Here is a 13,987-nt window from a genome sequence, read left to right on the forward strand (position 1 = left end):
AAAATATTAAAAATGATATCTCCTACAAATCCAAGGGACATTTTTCTATATCAGCCAGGCTGCTGCTAAGGTTCTTCAAGCGAACAAGATCAAAGATTTCTGATGGGAGAGTGTGAGAATAAAGTAGCCCTTGTTTAGTGGTACTTTGTAGAGCCTTTGTTTAGAGTACAGCTGGGAGGGAGAGAGGGAGAAAAATACGGGGTTAATTTGTAACAACATATTCTGTGGCCTGTGTGTGTGTGTGTGTGTGTGTGTGTGTGTGTGTGTGTATGAGAGAGATTAAATTACATTTTAACTTCTTTGAATTTTATTGTCCTCAGGGTTTAAACAGTATGTGACCAAAATCACATTATGTAGTGAAGAGTGTGTGAGTAGGTGGATAGTTAGATGGGTATAAATCCCTATAAAACCCATGTTAGAAGATTAATGAGAACTATTGAGGTTTGAGCAAATCAATGTCACCTATTCACTTCTATGTGTCTATTTGTCTATAAAATCCATTTTAGAAGATAAATGAGAACTATTGAGGTTTGAGCAAATCAATGTCACCTATTCACCTGTTTGTCTAATGCCTCCAGGAGCCATTAAAGGGCTTGTTACCTAATTTTAGGGTAGGTTTAGATCAAGGTGAACAGTCAAAAAATATTATCCATGTACTCATGTATATTATTAAATATTCTCTGACCATGGAGTTTGTTGCTTATACTGCAAACAAATAAATTAATGAATAAGAATGCTGCTCATGAACACCAAAGTTTATTGAAAAGTCAATATGATTTTAGTGTAGTAATAAGGGCAGAGTTCTCCAAGGACTGCAAACCTATTTATTGTATATCAAATTTTACTGACTTTGAAATCTTGCTAGAAATGTTCATTTACCCCATAATGTATTATGTTTGAGGTCTTAAGAAAAATAACAAAATCCACATGTGGTAATGAAGTGGTTATGCAATAAAACTAACATACACTGTGATTTGATACAGGGGACGTCACTGTTATTATATACTTAAAAGTGAAAACGATGTAGGAAATATAGCTCTATAAACATCGTAAGTAAAATCTACATACTTTGAAAAGGAAATCCACTTACTTTTAAAGTAATATTCTAAAAGCTATGCCACTGGGGGCTGACTGTCATAAAAATGATTTGTAATTAGTCACTTTTACATTGTGTATGGATTTATAGTTTTAAAATATCTGGTGGCATATAACCACAATGTATTTTTCAGTCATATATTCATTATTATTTTATTAAATTTCCAGAGGGAGAGAAAAGAAACGACCTCCTAAGTGAGGGATATTTTACCATGAGACCAGTTGTAAAAATAATCGAGTATTGTGCATGGGAATATATCTTTGCTAAGTCTGCTTCTCCAGTGACTTTAATGTATTGTTGGTAAAATATGAGTGAGGCAAAAATGAACTCTCCAAATATTTCATACTACATGCATTTTATCCAAAAGAAGATAATGGTTTACATGAATTATTTAATTGGTATTACTAATTTGGGGGAGGTTTTTTTGGTTGTGGGCAAGAGAGTATTTGCTTAAAATGCATTCAGAGTGTGCTGTTATTTAGCTATTTTCAACGTAGAGGGATATTGACATTAGAGACTTACATGTAGCCATACAATGGTCAACTGCAATCAACTACAGAAGCAATATAGGGCAGCAGTTGTAACAAAATAGCTACTAGGTAAATATTCATTGAATTAATTCCACGGATATTACCACGAATGCTGCAATTAATTAATACCTAGTCCTGTCTCCAGCCCCAGAATCTATGACATCAAGGTCACTGACAGAAAACATATCAAGAATTTTATTCCTTAGTCCTCTTGACTGACCAGATTCTACCCTCTTCTACTCTGTGTTCCTCAAATCAAATTTCACTAGCCCAGCTGCCAAGTAACACCTGTTCTGACTGTGCTAATGAACTTATATATTCACACATAGACTAAAATGAGAAACAGAGTTAGAAATGTCATGTGTAAGAACATAAGCGTTTTCAAGAGATTTACCTTCTCTTTTCTGTTTTATTAGCAAATGATTGTTTTGTATGATTGTTCATTTAACAAATGCTATAGCACGTAAGAAAAGTTACTAATGGTATATAAAGATGTAAAATTCAATTGTGGCTGTGTGTATGTGTGAGTATTCTAGCTTTTGGGGAGAGACAAGAAAGAAGACATAAGTTGGAAGAGAATAGTAAAATAAAGAAAAAAGTAATAACTGACTGTCTAATGAAGTAGCCCAGGTAATAAACGGTAGAGTTTATTAGATAGAATCATTATTTCCTTCCAGAGGGATTAGACAATTTTCTCTGAGGAGGTGGCACTTTTATTACAAAAATGTGAAAGACTGGGAAGAGTTTTATACATGTTGATAAGGAAAAGAGATATTTTATTGAGGGAAAAGAAGACATTTTAATGGCAGAGTACGCAATGTCAGAGGAACAGAACAAAAGAAGTGCTCTGTTTTTTTTAATAAAGGCAGGCTAAAGAAGTTGGAGGCTATTGGAAATCAGTCATACAATTTTAAGCAAGAGAATCAATGAGTGGCAATTTTGAAAACTGAATTTGATAGTGGCAAGGAAAATAGGGTTCTATCATCCCACTTACTTTCAAAGTTATGAAGCAATTGTAGTAAGGTCCAATCAGTACCTAAAGGAATTTATTTTGAGAAATGCTGTAAACAAAAAGCAAACTTTCTACTGCACTCATATAGTATATTTTCTCAAAGTCATATAGCTAAAGGGAATGAGAGGTAAAATAGTATAGTGGTTAACAGGATGGGCTTCAAAGCCTAACTTCTTGGGTTCAAATCCTAGCTTGGTTACCATTTAACAGCTATCTGACCTTGTACAAGTCACATGCATACAATGGGAACGATAACACTACCTGTATTATGGAGTTGTTATTAGATGTTGTTGATAGATATATATGCTTGCCACATTTTTGGTACTACATACATATACCTATTTCTATAGAAGTACACATGTGTACCTGTATTTAAAATAGCGATTTTCTTTTTTAAAAGAAGTATATATTCATTGCAGAAATTTTGTTTGAAATTTTAAAAGTAAAATTTCTGGTCTAAGTGCAATAAAATGTTTTAGACTTTAGATATGAACTACAAAAACCTGCCTCATCCACACCCAACCCCACTCCCAGAGATATTTCAATTTATTTGCTTGCTATCAGTAATGAGAAGACCTAATTCACCACACAATTTCTGTTGTATGAGACTATTGTATTGCAGTGAAAGATAGTGTTTTAAATCTTTGTTAAATCAATAGGTACAATATTACACCTCCCTATTTGAATTTTCCTAGTGAAGTTAAACAATTTTAATAGGCCTATACATGGGTCAGTTATAGTTCTTTCATAAATGGTCTATTCCTCATTATCCTTTTTAATTGAGTATTTGTCTTTTTTTCTATGGATTTGTGAGAATGTTTTTATTTCAAGAGCGTTTGTCAAAAAGATGAATCATTTTTGCCTTTTTCTTTTGCTTAGTTGATTTTTTATGTAAAGAAATTTTATACTGCTATGAATGTAAATCATTACTTTATGGCTTTTAATTAAAATTATAAGAATAGCCTCCCATATTTTCATTATTTTTACAGTTCAATTTTTTACATGTAACATTTCATTCATCTGGTATTTAGTTAGGAATTGTATGAGACAGGATTTTAAAATTAGGTTAAAATTTAATCAAGTTATCATATTTTTAAGTACAAAAGTTTCCGAATTCAGCATTTACATTAAATTTTTTGAAAATAATGCTAAAATATCATGTAAATTGTTACTTATTTGAATTGGAAATTCTCTATTACTATTTTTAATCTTTATAACAACTTATGTTATCTATGCTTCTATTATAAAATAACAAGCCTGCCAAAATAGAGAAGATGCTTATCACAATTATATCATGATCATTTAAACATGATTTTGGATTAATCATAACCCAAAAATGCATTTGATAAGCAATCTAACTCTTCTTATAGTTCCTATAAAATTAACAAATGTCAAACAGTAATGTTTTAATTTTCAAAATATTCATATTAGTATTCGTTTTCAAAATATGTTTACTTGCATGCATTTCATTTATATTATTTCTTATTGAAGTTGACTTCTAAATGTGTATTGCTTTAATGATAAGTATTAAGGGTATAGATTGTACTCACACAAATAACTTTTGAAAAGCATAAGTTTAAATAGATGCATTTATCAAATGATATCACTTTTGAAAGATACCGGAAAGTAAGTTTTGAGAGGGAAGAGGGAAGGAAAGAGTAGAATATGAAGTCAGTAAAACGTGGATATTTAGTACCATCTTTGTTACTTACTAGTAACCTTATGAATATTATTTATATCGTTGATCCTTAATATCCTCACTTGATAATTTTAGAAAATGTTATGTACTTCATAGGATCACGGGTAGAATAAGAAAGTGAATATAAGTAAAATCCATCATAAAGTACCTGAAATATGTTATAAACCTAAGTTATAATAGTAATTTTATCATGGCTAATATTTCAGAGGAATAGCCACCCAACCAGTACTACTTATTATTTATTTCTATTTAACGTATAAAACATATAAAATAATATTCTGTCTGTGTGGTAACTTTGAAAAAGGACCAAAAATATTAAAAATTAAATTAAAATCATGTCATGTATAATTTGTAATACTCCTCTAAAGGTTAATAAAGTGTGCATATATTTCATTCACATTCACAAATATGAAAATCTATGTGTAAATTTTTAAATTTTCTAAAAAATTGACAAATAAAAATTGTATTATTGTCATGATATACAATGCGATATTGTGAAATAAACATTGTGGAATGACTAAATCAAGCTATAGAACATATTCATTACCTTACATACTTATTGTTTGTGGTAAGAACACTTAAAATCTACTTTTAGTAATTTCCACATATACGTTATTGTTACTAACAGTAGTCACCATGAGTTACAATAGATCGCTAGGATTTATTCCTCCTGTCTAACTGAAATTGTGTATCTTTTCATCAATATCTCCCCAATCACCCCACCCCCTAGGATCTAGTAACTACCATTTTTCTCTGTTTCTCTAAGTTTGACTTTTTAAGATTTCACATGTAAGTGAAATCATGCAGTATTTCCCTTTCTGTGCCTAGCTTATTTCACTTGACATCATGTCTTCCAGTTCAATCCATGTTGTTGCAAACGACAGGATTTATTTCTTTCCTAAGGCTGAATAGAATTCCATTGTGTTTATATGCCACAATTTCTTTAACCATTCATTTATTGATGGACATTCAGGTTGATTCCATATATTGGCTATTGCAAACAGTGCTGCAGTAAACATGAGAGGACAGATATCTCTTAAAAATACTGATTTCAATTCTTTTGGATATATGCCTAGAGATAAGATTGCTAAATCATATGGTAGTTCTATTTTTAATGTTTTGTGGATCTTCCATACTATTTTCCACAATAATTATACTAATTTACATTCCCATCAACATTGTACAAGGGTTCTCTTTTCTCCACATCCTTGCCAACACTTATCTTTTGTCTTTTTGATAATAGTCATTCTAACAGGTATAAGATGATATCTTATTGTGGCTTTGGTTTGCATTTCCCTGCTGATTAGGGAGGATCATCATTTTTTTTCATATGCTTGTTAGCCATTTGTATGTTTGCTTTAGAGAAATATCTATTCAGGTCCTTTGCTGTGTGTCAATACTGATACGTAAAATATGTATGGAAAATCAAAACCATAATTTATTTTTATTATATTTTTAATATGTCATGAATATTTTTCAATGTAATAGGATGTTTTTCATGATATTTATTTTAATAGATGCAACATATTTCATTATATAAATGCAGTTCTATTTGGGGAGATTTCGTTTCACTTTTTCACTAGAGTAACATAATCGAACATTCTTGTCATAGGTCTCTGTGTTTATCTCTGATAGTCCCCTAGGAAAATTCATAGAAGTAGAATTTTGGAGTTGAAGGTAATGAAGACTTTTAAAGTAGTTTTATGAAATTTTCTAAACAGAAGTATAAAGACACATAGAAAAGTACACAAATTATAAGAATAGAAATTCAGGGATTTAAAATAAAAAAAAAACTTAAGTGTATCCATGTTACTACCACCGAGATCAAGAATTAGAACATTACCTCAGGAGCCCCTCTCATGTTCCCTCCCAGTTATTAACCTCTCTCCTGCCACCACCCTCTCCCAAGGTAAGCACTCTTTTGACTTCTAACACCTAGATTAGTTTTGACTGTCTTTGAAATTACTGTAAACAGAATCATCCAGTATATGCCCTTGTATTTGACATGTCATGCTCAACATTATTTTTGTGATATTATTCTATGCTATTGCCTGTGCCATAGTTAGTTTAGTTTTTCTATGTATGATATTCTATTGTGTGAATATGCCACGGTTTATCCATTCTCCTAATCAATGGACATTGGGTTGTGTCTATTATGGGGCTATTAGGAAAAATGCTGGTGTGATGTTCATGTCCCTTCCTGTGTATGTGCATATATTTATTTTTAATATACATGGAAGTAGAATGGCTGGGTCATAAGATGTGTACATTTGGCTTTGGAGTAACCAAAAAACAGCTTTTCAATGTGGTCATTTCAATTCATTTTCACCAGCAGTATATAAGATGTCTAGTTGATCCACATATTCATCAAGAGTGTATTTTCAACCTTTATCCTTTTAACCATTTAGGTGAATGTGAAATGGTATTTCATTGTGTTGTAATTTGCAATCACCTGGTGATTAGTGCCATTTTTATATCCTCTTACGTGAAGTCATTATGCAAATCTTTTGCCCATTAAAAATAATAGTTTTCTTTTTCTTACTGATATAGAAGTTGGATACAAGTCCTTTGTCAGATCTATGCATTGCGAATATCTTTTTTCAACCTAAACTTTGCTTTATTTTTTTCTCTTAACAATCTTTCTTGATAAATGGAGTTTGATTTATCAATCTTCTTTATGGCTAGTGCTTTTTATGTCTTGTTTAAGAAATAATAAGTTACCCTAAAATTGTTGAGATTTTTTTCTATATTTTCTTTTGAAAACTTCATTTTTTTTGCCTTTTACATTGAGGTCTACAAACAATCAAGAAGTGATGTTTTGTGTATGATGTGGAGAGTCAAGGTTCATGTTTTTCAAATGACTAATCAGTTAACTTGGTACTATTTACTGAAAAGATAATCCTTTTCCCACTTATGTGACACCATTGTATAAATTAGGTAACGTTATATAGATGATTTGTTCTCACTTCAATCCCACACAGGCTTAATTATAATAAATATTCATGTCTGGTGGCAAACATTGTTAAACTTTGTTATTCTTCAAAATTGTCTTGGATATTCTTAGCCCTTTGCACTTACATATAAATCTTAGGATTGACATGTCAATTTCTACTAAGAAATAGTTGCTGCAAGTTTGATTGGAATTGCACTGAATTTATAGATTATTTGAAGAGGGCAGATATCTTTACAGTATTGGACTTTCTAATTCATGAAGAAGGTGTATTCCTCTATTTGTTTACATTTTCTTCAATGTCTCAGTAGTGTTTGTAGTTTCCATGGTAGAAGCTTTACTTTTTGGTCTGAATTACCAAATTACTACCAACAAATATAGTCATGAATTGCTTAACAAATGAGATATGTTCTGAGAAATGTGTCATTAGGTGATTTTGTCATTGTACAATCATAGAGTGTGCTTACACAAAGATGGATGGTATAGCCTACTGCACACCCAGGCTATGTGGTATAGCATATTGCTCCTAGGCTACAAACCTGCACTGCATGTGACTTTACTGAATACTGTAGTCAGTTGTCACACAACAATATTTGTTTATCTAGACACAGAAAAGGTACAGTAAAAATACAGTATACACATGATAAAAATTAGTACAGATGCATATGGCACTTAACATGAATGGAGCTTGCAGGACTCAAAGTTGCTCTGGGTGAGTCGGTGAGTGAGTGGTATTGGTGAGCAAATGTGAAATCTAAGACATTACTATACAGTACCATACCGTTTATAAACACTGTACACTTAGGCTACACTAAATTTATGAAGACACATTTTTTTTCTTTTTCTTTTTTTTTTTTTCTTTTTCTTTTTTTTTTTTTTTTTTTTTGTATTTTTAGTAGAGACAGGGTTTTACCATGTTAGCCAGGATGATCTTGATCTCCTGACCTCGTGATCCACCCGCCTCGGCCTCCCAAATTGCTGGGATTACAGGCGTGAGCCACCCCACCCGGCCCATTTTTTTTCTTTAATGATAAGTTAACCTTAGCTTATGGTAACTTTTTTATGTTATAAACTTTTTTTAAGTTTTTGACTCTGTGATAACACTTAGCTTAAAACATAAACACATTGAACATCTGTACAAAAATATTTTTATATCCTTATTGTATCAGCTTTTTTATTTTTAATATTTTGCTGTGTAAGCTTTTCTGTTAAAAAGTAAAACACAAACACGCACATGAGCCTAGGCCTACAAGGGTGAGGATCATCAATATCATCATCAATATCACTGTCTTCCACTTCCACACGCTATCCCCCACTGGAAGGTCTTCAGGGGCAATGAAACATTCCTGAAACTACCATCTCATATGATAACAATGCCTTCTTTTGAACTACTTCCTGAAGGACCAGCCGGAGGCTGTTTTACAGTTAACTTATTTTTAGTAAGTAGAAGAAGTACATTCTAAAATAACAATTAAAAGTATAATAAATGCGTAAACCAATAATGGTCATTTATTATCATTATCAAGTATTGTGTACCGTACATACTTGTCTGTGCTATATTTTTATACAACTGGCAGTGCAGTAGGTTTGCTTACACCAGCATCACCACAAACATGAGAGTAATTCATTGCACTATGACATCACTAGGTAATAGGAATTTTTCAGCTCCATTGTAAGCTCATAGGATCACAGTCAGTCTGTTGCTGATTGAAATGTGGTGAATGACTGTATAATAATTAGGGCTCCAATGAAGATCATAAAATTGCTTGTTTTCCAGAACTTTGACAAATACCTTTTACAGGAACTAATATAATAGATAAATAATAGTATATCATTGCTGTTTTCATTTGCATTTCACTGACTACTAACTGTTTGGATTTTTTCTTGTTTATTGGCTGTTTACATTTTTTGTCAATTTCTTTTTATGTTCTGTATCCAGTTTTCCAGTAGACTTTTCCTTTTTTATTCATTAAAATATTTTTATATACTAAAATTATTACCCTGTGTCTAATATATGCTGCAAATATTTCCAGTTGTCATTTGTTTACATTTTGATTATTGGCTTTAATTTACAGATGAACAATATATATACTATATTCAATCTTTTTTAAATTCTTTTTTTCTTCTGAAGGGCTTCCCCATACCAATATTTTATTCCAGTTCTTCTTCCTATTTTTATGCTTAACACTTTAATTTTTCTAAATTTTTTTTGTGTTATGAAATCCATCTTAATATGTTTATTTCTAAAACACTTGTTTATCTTAATATTAAAACTCCTATACATTTGAAAGTAACGTTCAGAAATTGAAAGAATAAGGAAAGTAATCTTGTGTGAAATTAGGTCAAGATTTGCTTAGATACTAAATTAACACGTAAGGGAATTGAATGTGTTTAATTGTTTTCTTTCACCACAGGGAACATGTTGTATGAAGAGCATGGTTTTATAATACTTAAAAGGATTATTAGAAAAATGATGTATTTTACTGGTCAGGTGTTTGTGTCTATACTTCGATGTGAATGCAAAATAGTAAATATAAAAGTAAATTAATTTAAAACACATAGAATCTGATACAAACCTTACTCTTTTTCCACGTTATACATTACTCACACCTGCTATATTTTTCCGTGAACTGTTTGGAATACTCTCAATTCCTAGAAACTGTTTTAAAGTGGAGAAAAGCAGAAAAGATTATGTGTTAAAAGTACTTGATTTCCACCCAACCATTAAGAGATATTGCCAAAGAAAACTATTCAGAACATTTTTCACTGATGGCGTTAGATATGTTATACCAGAATAATAATGATTCATTATTAAAATATGCAAAGTGTAATTTCTCAACAACATTTTGTGGTAGGAAGATGAGCTAGTACAGTAGTTTTCCTTATTAAATAATGTTTTACAAAAGTAATTGACATGGTTTGGCTGTGTCCCCCCCCCAAATTTCACCTTGAATTGTAATAATTCCTCCATGTCAAGGGTGGGGCCAGGTGGAGATAATTGAATCATGGATAAGGATCCCCCATACTGTTCCCCTGATAATCAATAAGTTTCACAAGATCTGATAGTTTTATAAATGGGAGTTCCCCTGAGCAATCTCTCTTCCCTGCTGCCATGTAAAATGTGTTTTTGCTTCTCCTTTGCCTTCTATCATGATTGTGAGGCCTCCCCTACCATATAGAACTATGAATCCATTAAACCTCTTTCCTTTATAAATCACCCAGTCTCAGATATGTCTTTATTTGTAGTATGAGAGCAGACTAATACAGTAATGCATTTACACTGTTCAAAATATAAAAGGTACAGTTAAAAGTATCTCAGCCTACCCATCATCTGCTCTACCCTCACCAAGCATTGACCTTAATTCTAGAAACAAATCTACAAAATAAATTCCTGGGAATAAAATTTCTGGGTCAAAGGTTACATGCTTTTCATAGATATGGCCAAACTACCTTCCACAAGAGGTACACAAATGTATGCTTCCCATCAGCCGTGTACAAGAGTCTGCATTTTCCCACAGCCTTGGCAGCATAGTGTATTTGCAGACTTGAATTTTTGCCAGTGCAATAGATGAAGCTCTAATTTTCATTTCTCTCATTATTACCAAGGCTAAGCTTCTGTTCATGCATTTAAAATCCTTTGTATTTTCTTTTCTGTGAACTGTCCTTATCTTTTGTCCAATTTTCTTTTGAGTTGTTGGCCTTTTTCTTATTAACTTGCAGAAGCTCTTTTATGTGTTCGGAAAATTAGTCCCTTAGATATGAGTCATAAACATTTATTTTTCATAATTGTTCATTTGTTTTTGATTTTGCCTGTGGCTTTTTTGGTCATACAGAAGCTTTTGATTTTTTATATAGTCCAGTTTAGTGATATTTTTGTCTGTTAATTAAAGTTGTTTAACTTGAGGATACAATTTACTTTTTTTTTGTGGTTGACTACTGTAGACATATATTGCTTCTTACACTGAAAAAATAATAATCCTGAATTTAGAAATTGCTTTTAACAAACTTTTGTTGAATGTCTGTCATACTTAGGAACAGAGCTTGTTTGACCCAGAAATCAAAGGTCAGTGAGAAGGATCAATGTAAATAAAAAGTTAAATAGCATGAGGTAAATGTTATGATGGTGGGAAAGACAAGGTCTGAGAGGATAAACCTAAAGCAACGTCATAATTAAGCTGAAAATTTCTTCTCATGATAAGCTATCATTTCAGTATTCCAGATATTAGTCAAATCTGACCCATTACACTGTTTTTTTGTTTTGTTTTGTTTTGTTTTGTCAGGAATTGTTTTACCTCTATTATAAGGAAGGGATAGTATGGGAGGATGATAAGGAAACCAGCAATCTGAGTTAAACGTTACACAGATTTCTGTGCTTATATATGAAGCCTAAATGAAACGTGAACAATTTCATGATAGATAAAAAGGAGTTCATCGCTCAGTTTTAGAGAGTTTAGGAAAATATGATGGCTATTATCTCAGTAGCTTCAGAGTCTAGAGGCTTTTAGAGGTTGTTAGTTGAAGCTGTAAAACGCTTTTTACATCTACTTGTGAGTAGAAAATGATCCAATAAAAATAAAATGTTTAGTTACCTCCTTTAAAATTCTTGAAAAATAAGTTGAGGACATTATTAGATCATGTATTACAGACGTAGGATTATATTTGTAACATCACCTAAATCACACACACACACAGGAAAGTTCAGCACCACAGGTGTAGTTATGGATGTGAACTCACAAAACACAAATCGAGCAAAGAGAACAATATCTCAATTCATGATTCATGGACATTCTGTGCTACCTGAAACACGATGCTTCTTTTGCCCAGCTCTCACCCACACAGGGAAAGGCTGCCAGGAATGAGAGACAAGATGTGTGCAGGTTACCTTTAATAGGAGCCACCACCTGTATTTCCCATCAATCTTTTACACCTTTGTCATGTGGATCCAAGGACTGTATTCCAACTGACAGCTCCCGCAATGAGGTGCAGTTCCACACAACAAAGGCAGGGCCAGCATCTCCCATTCATCTTAAAGTTAGTGTTTCCAAGGAAACAGTGCTGTAGGAGCCTAGGGTCAGTCCCAGACTGACCTGCAACAGTCCAGGCTGGATGTTAATCCTTTACTTATACATTCTCATGAATTTTTCACAACATATATGTATGCATTTACAAAGTGTTTCAATGTACATATTGTTTACATATACAATCTTGTTTAAAATTCATTTTTCTCTACATTAATTGATTTTTTTCTCCACAACTTTCTTTTTCATCTCCTACCTCTTGTATCCAATTAAAGAATGTACTTATTTAAAAAGTATCTAAAACAATTGTTCCAAAGCATGTGACATTGTTTATGTGACACACTAGTATATTATCTAGTTTATTTTTAAAATCTTCTCTATTATTATTCATAACATTATATTATTATGGAACAGATGTATATTATAAAATTTTATTCATATTGCAGTGTAATATTTTGTATTACAATGGTATTATTAATAGTCTCATAAAGAGCTATCATTACAAGTTTAAATTCTTTATTCTGGGTTGTCGGTTTTAACTCTTGACATTCTGAAGAAAATAGCTTTACTCTTGTTTATTCTGGCTCTTTTTTTTTTTTTTTTTTTTTTTTTGGAGAGATGGGGTTGTTGCTATGATGCCCAGGCTCATCTCGAAGTCCTGGGCTCCAGCAATTCTTCTGCCTCAGCCTCCCAAAGTGCTGGTGTTACAGGCATGAGCTATAGTGCCCAGCCTATCCTGGCTCTTTATTTACTTGTAAGCTTGAGCAATAATCACTACTATTTAATAACTTTATTGTCATTCACTATCATGCAGAGTATTGCTCTAAGGTGTGTTCAGGGATGACTTTATTGATTCCTAACAGTAATCCTATGAAGTAGATGTTATCATTGTCCCCAGTCTATAGAGGAGGCATTGAGAGTTAGAGAAAACTGGGCTAAAATGTTAGGCAAGAACTAGAACAAGAATTGAAATCTAAGTGGCCTAACTCTAGACCTCACATTGTTTAATACCATGTTATACTGCTTCCTAACCTATTTAATGATTTTTCAGCCCCAACATCATCATCCATGTGTGGTAGTGGGATCATAATAATATCTATATCATAGCATTGTTGGATGCATTAAGGAAGTCTACACAAGTGAAACTTCCAAGGACGATGGTTGGCATACACTGATCTCTTAATAAAAATAACCTATAATCTTTCTGTTATAGTCTACTCTAATCCAAATGTTCTTTTTACTTCCCATCTCAAGCACCTGCTTCTGTTTACTAGGACTCACAAACTATAGCTCACAAAAACACATAACTTACCAATTTTCCTTGTACATAAAAGGACTTCCTTTTACAGTCTTCCATGACATAAAAGAAAGCTAGAAGCAAGTATAGTAGAAGAAATGATTGCTATACAAACAAAATTTTAGTTGGTTTGGTTTTAATTTTAGGCTGCGCACTGAATAAAAATTACTCATTTGGGATTTAGAAGACCTGTGTTATATATCTGGTACTAATGCTGAATAATTTGGCTTATTCATTTTTATAACTACAAAGGAAGTGTGTCTGGCATATAATACACAACATACCAGTATATTTAGTAACTGAGTGAATAAATGAAATATGTACTTCTTTACTTTATCAGTTGCAGTTGGCTTTGCATTTGTGTAAGGTGTGTGTTTTGCAATTC

At 32.2% G+C, this 13,987-nt stretch overlaps 1 protein-coding gene across 2 annotated transcripts in view; it reads left to right on the forward strand.

The window, feature by feature from the left end:
• Nucleotides 1-13,987, forward strand: part of DMD (dystrophin) — a 2,258,239-nt gene that overhangs the window by 1,479,174 nt on the left and 765,078 nt on the right. The window lies entirely within an intron of this gene.

The sequence above is a fragment of the Chlorocebus sabaeus genome, chromosome X, assembly GCF_047675955.1.
Source record: "Chlorocebus sabaeus isolate Y175 chromosome X, mChlSab1.0.hap1, whole genome shotgun sequence".
Classification (NCBI taxonomy): Eukaryota; Metazoa; Chordata; class Mammalia; order Primates; family Cercopithecidae; genus Chlorocebus; species Chlorocebus sabaeus.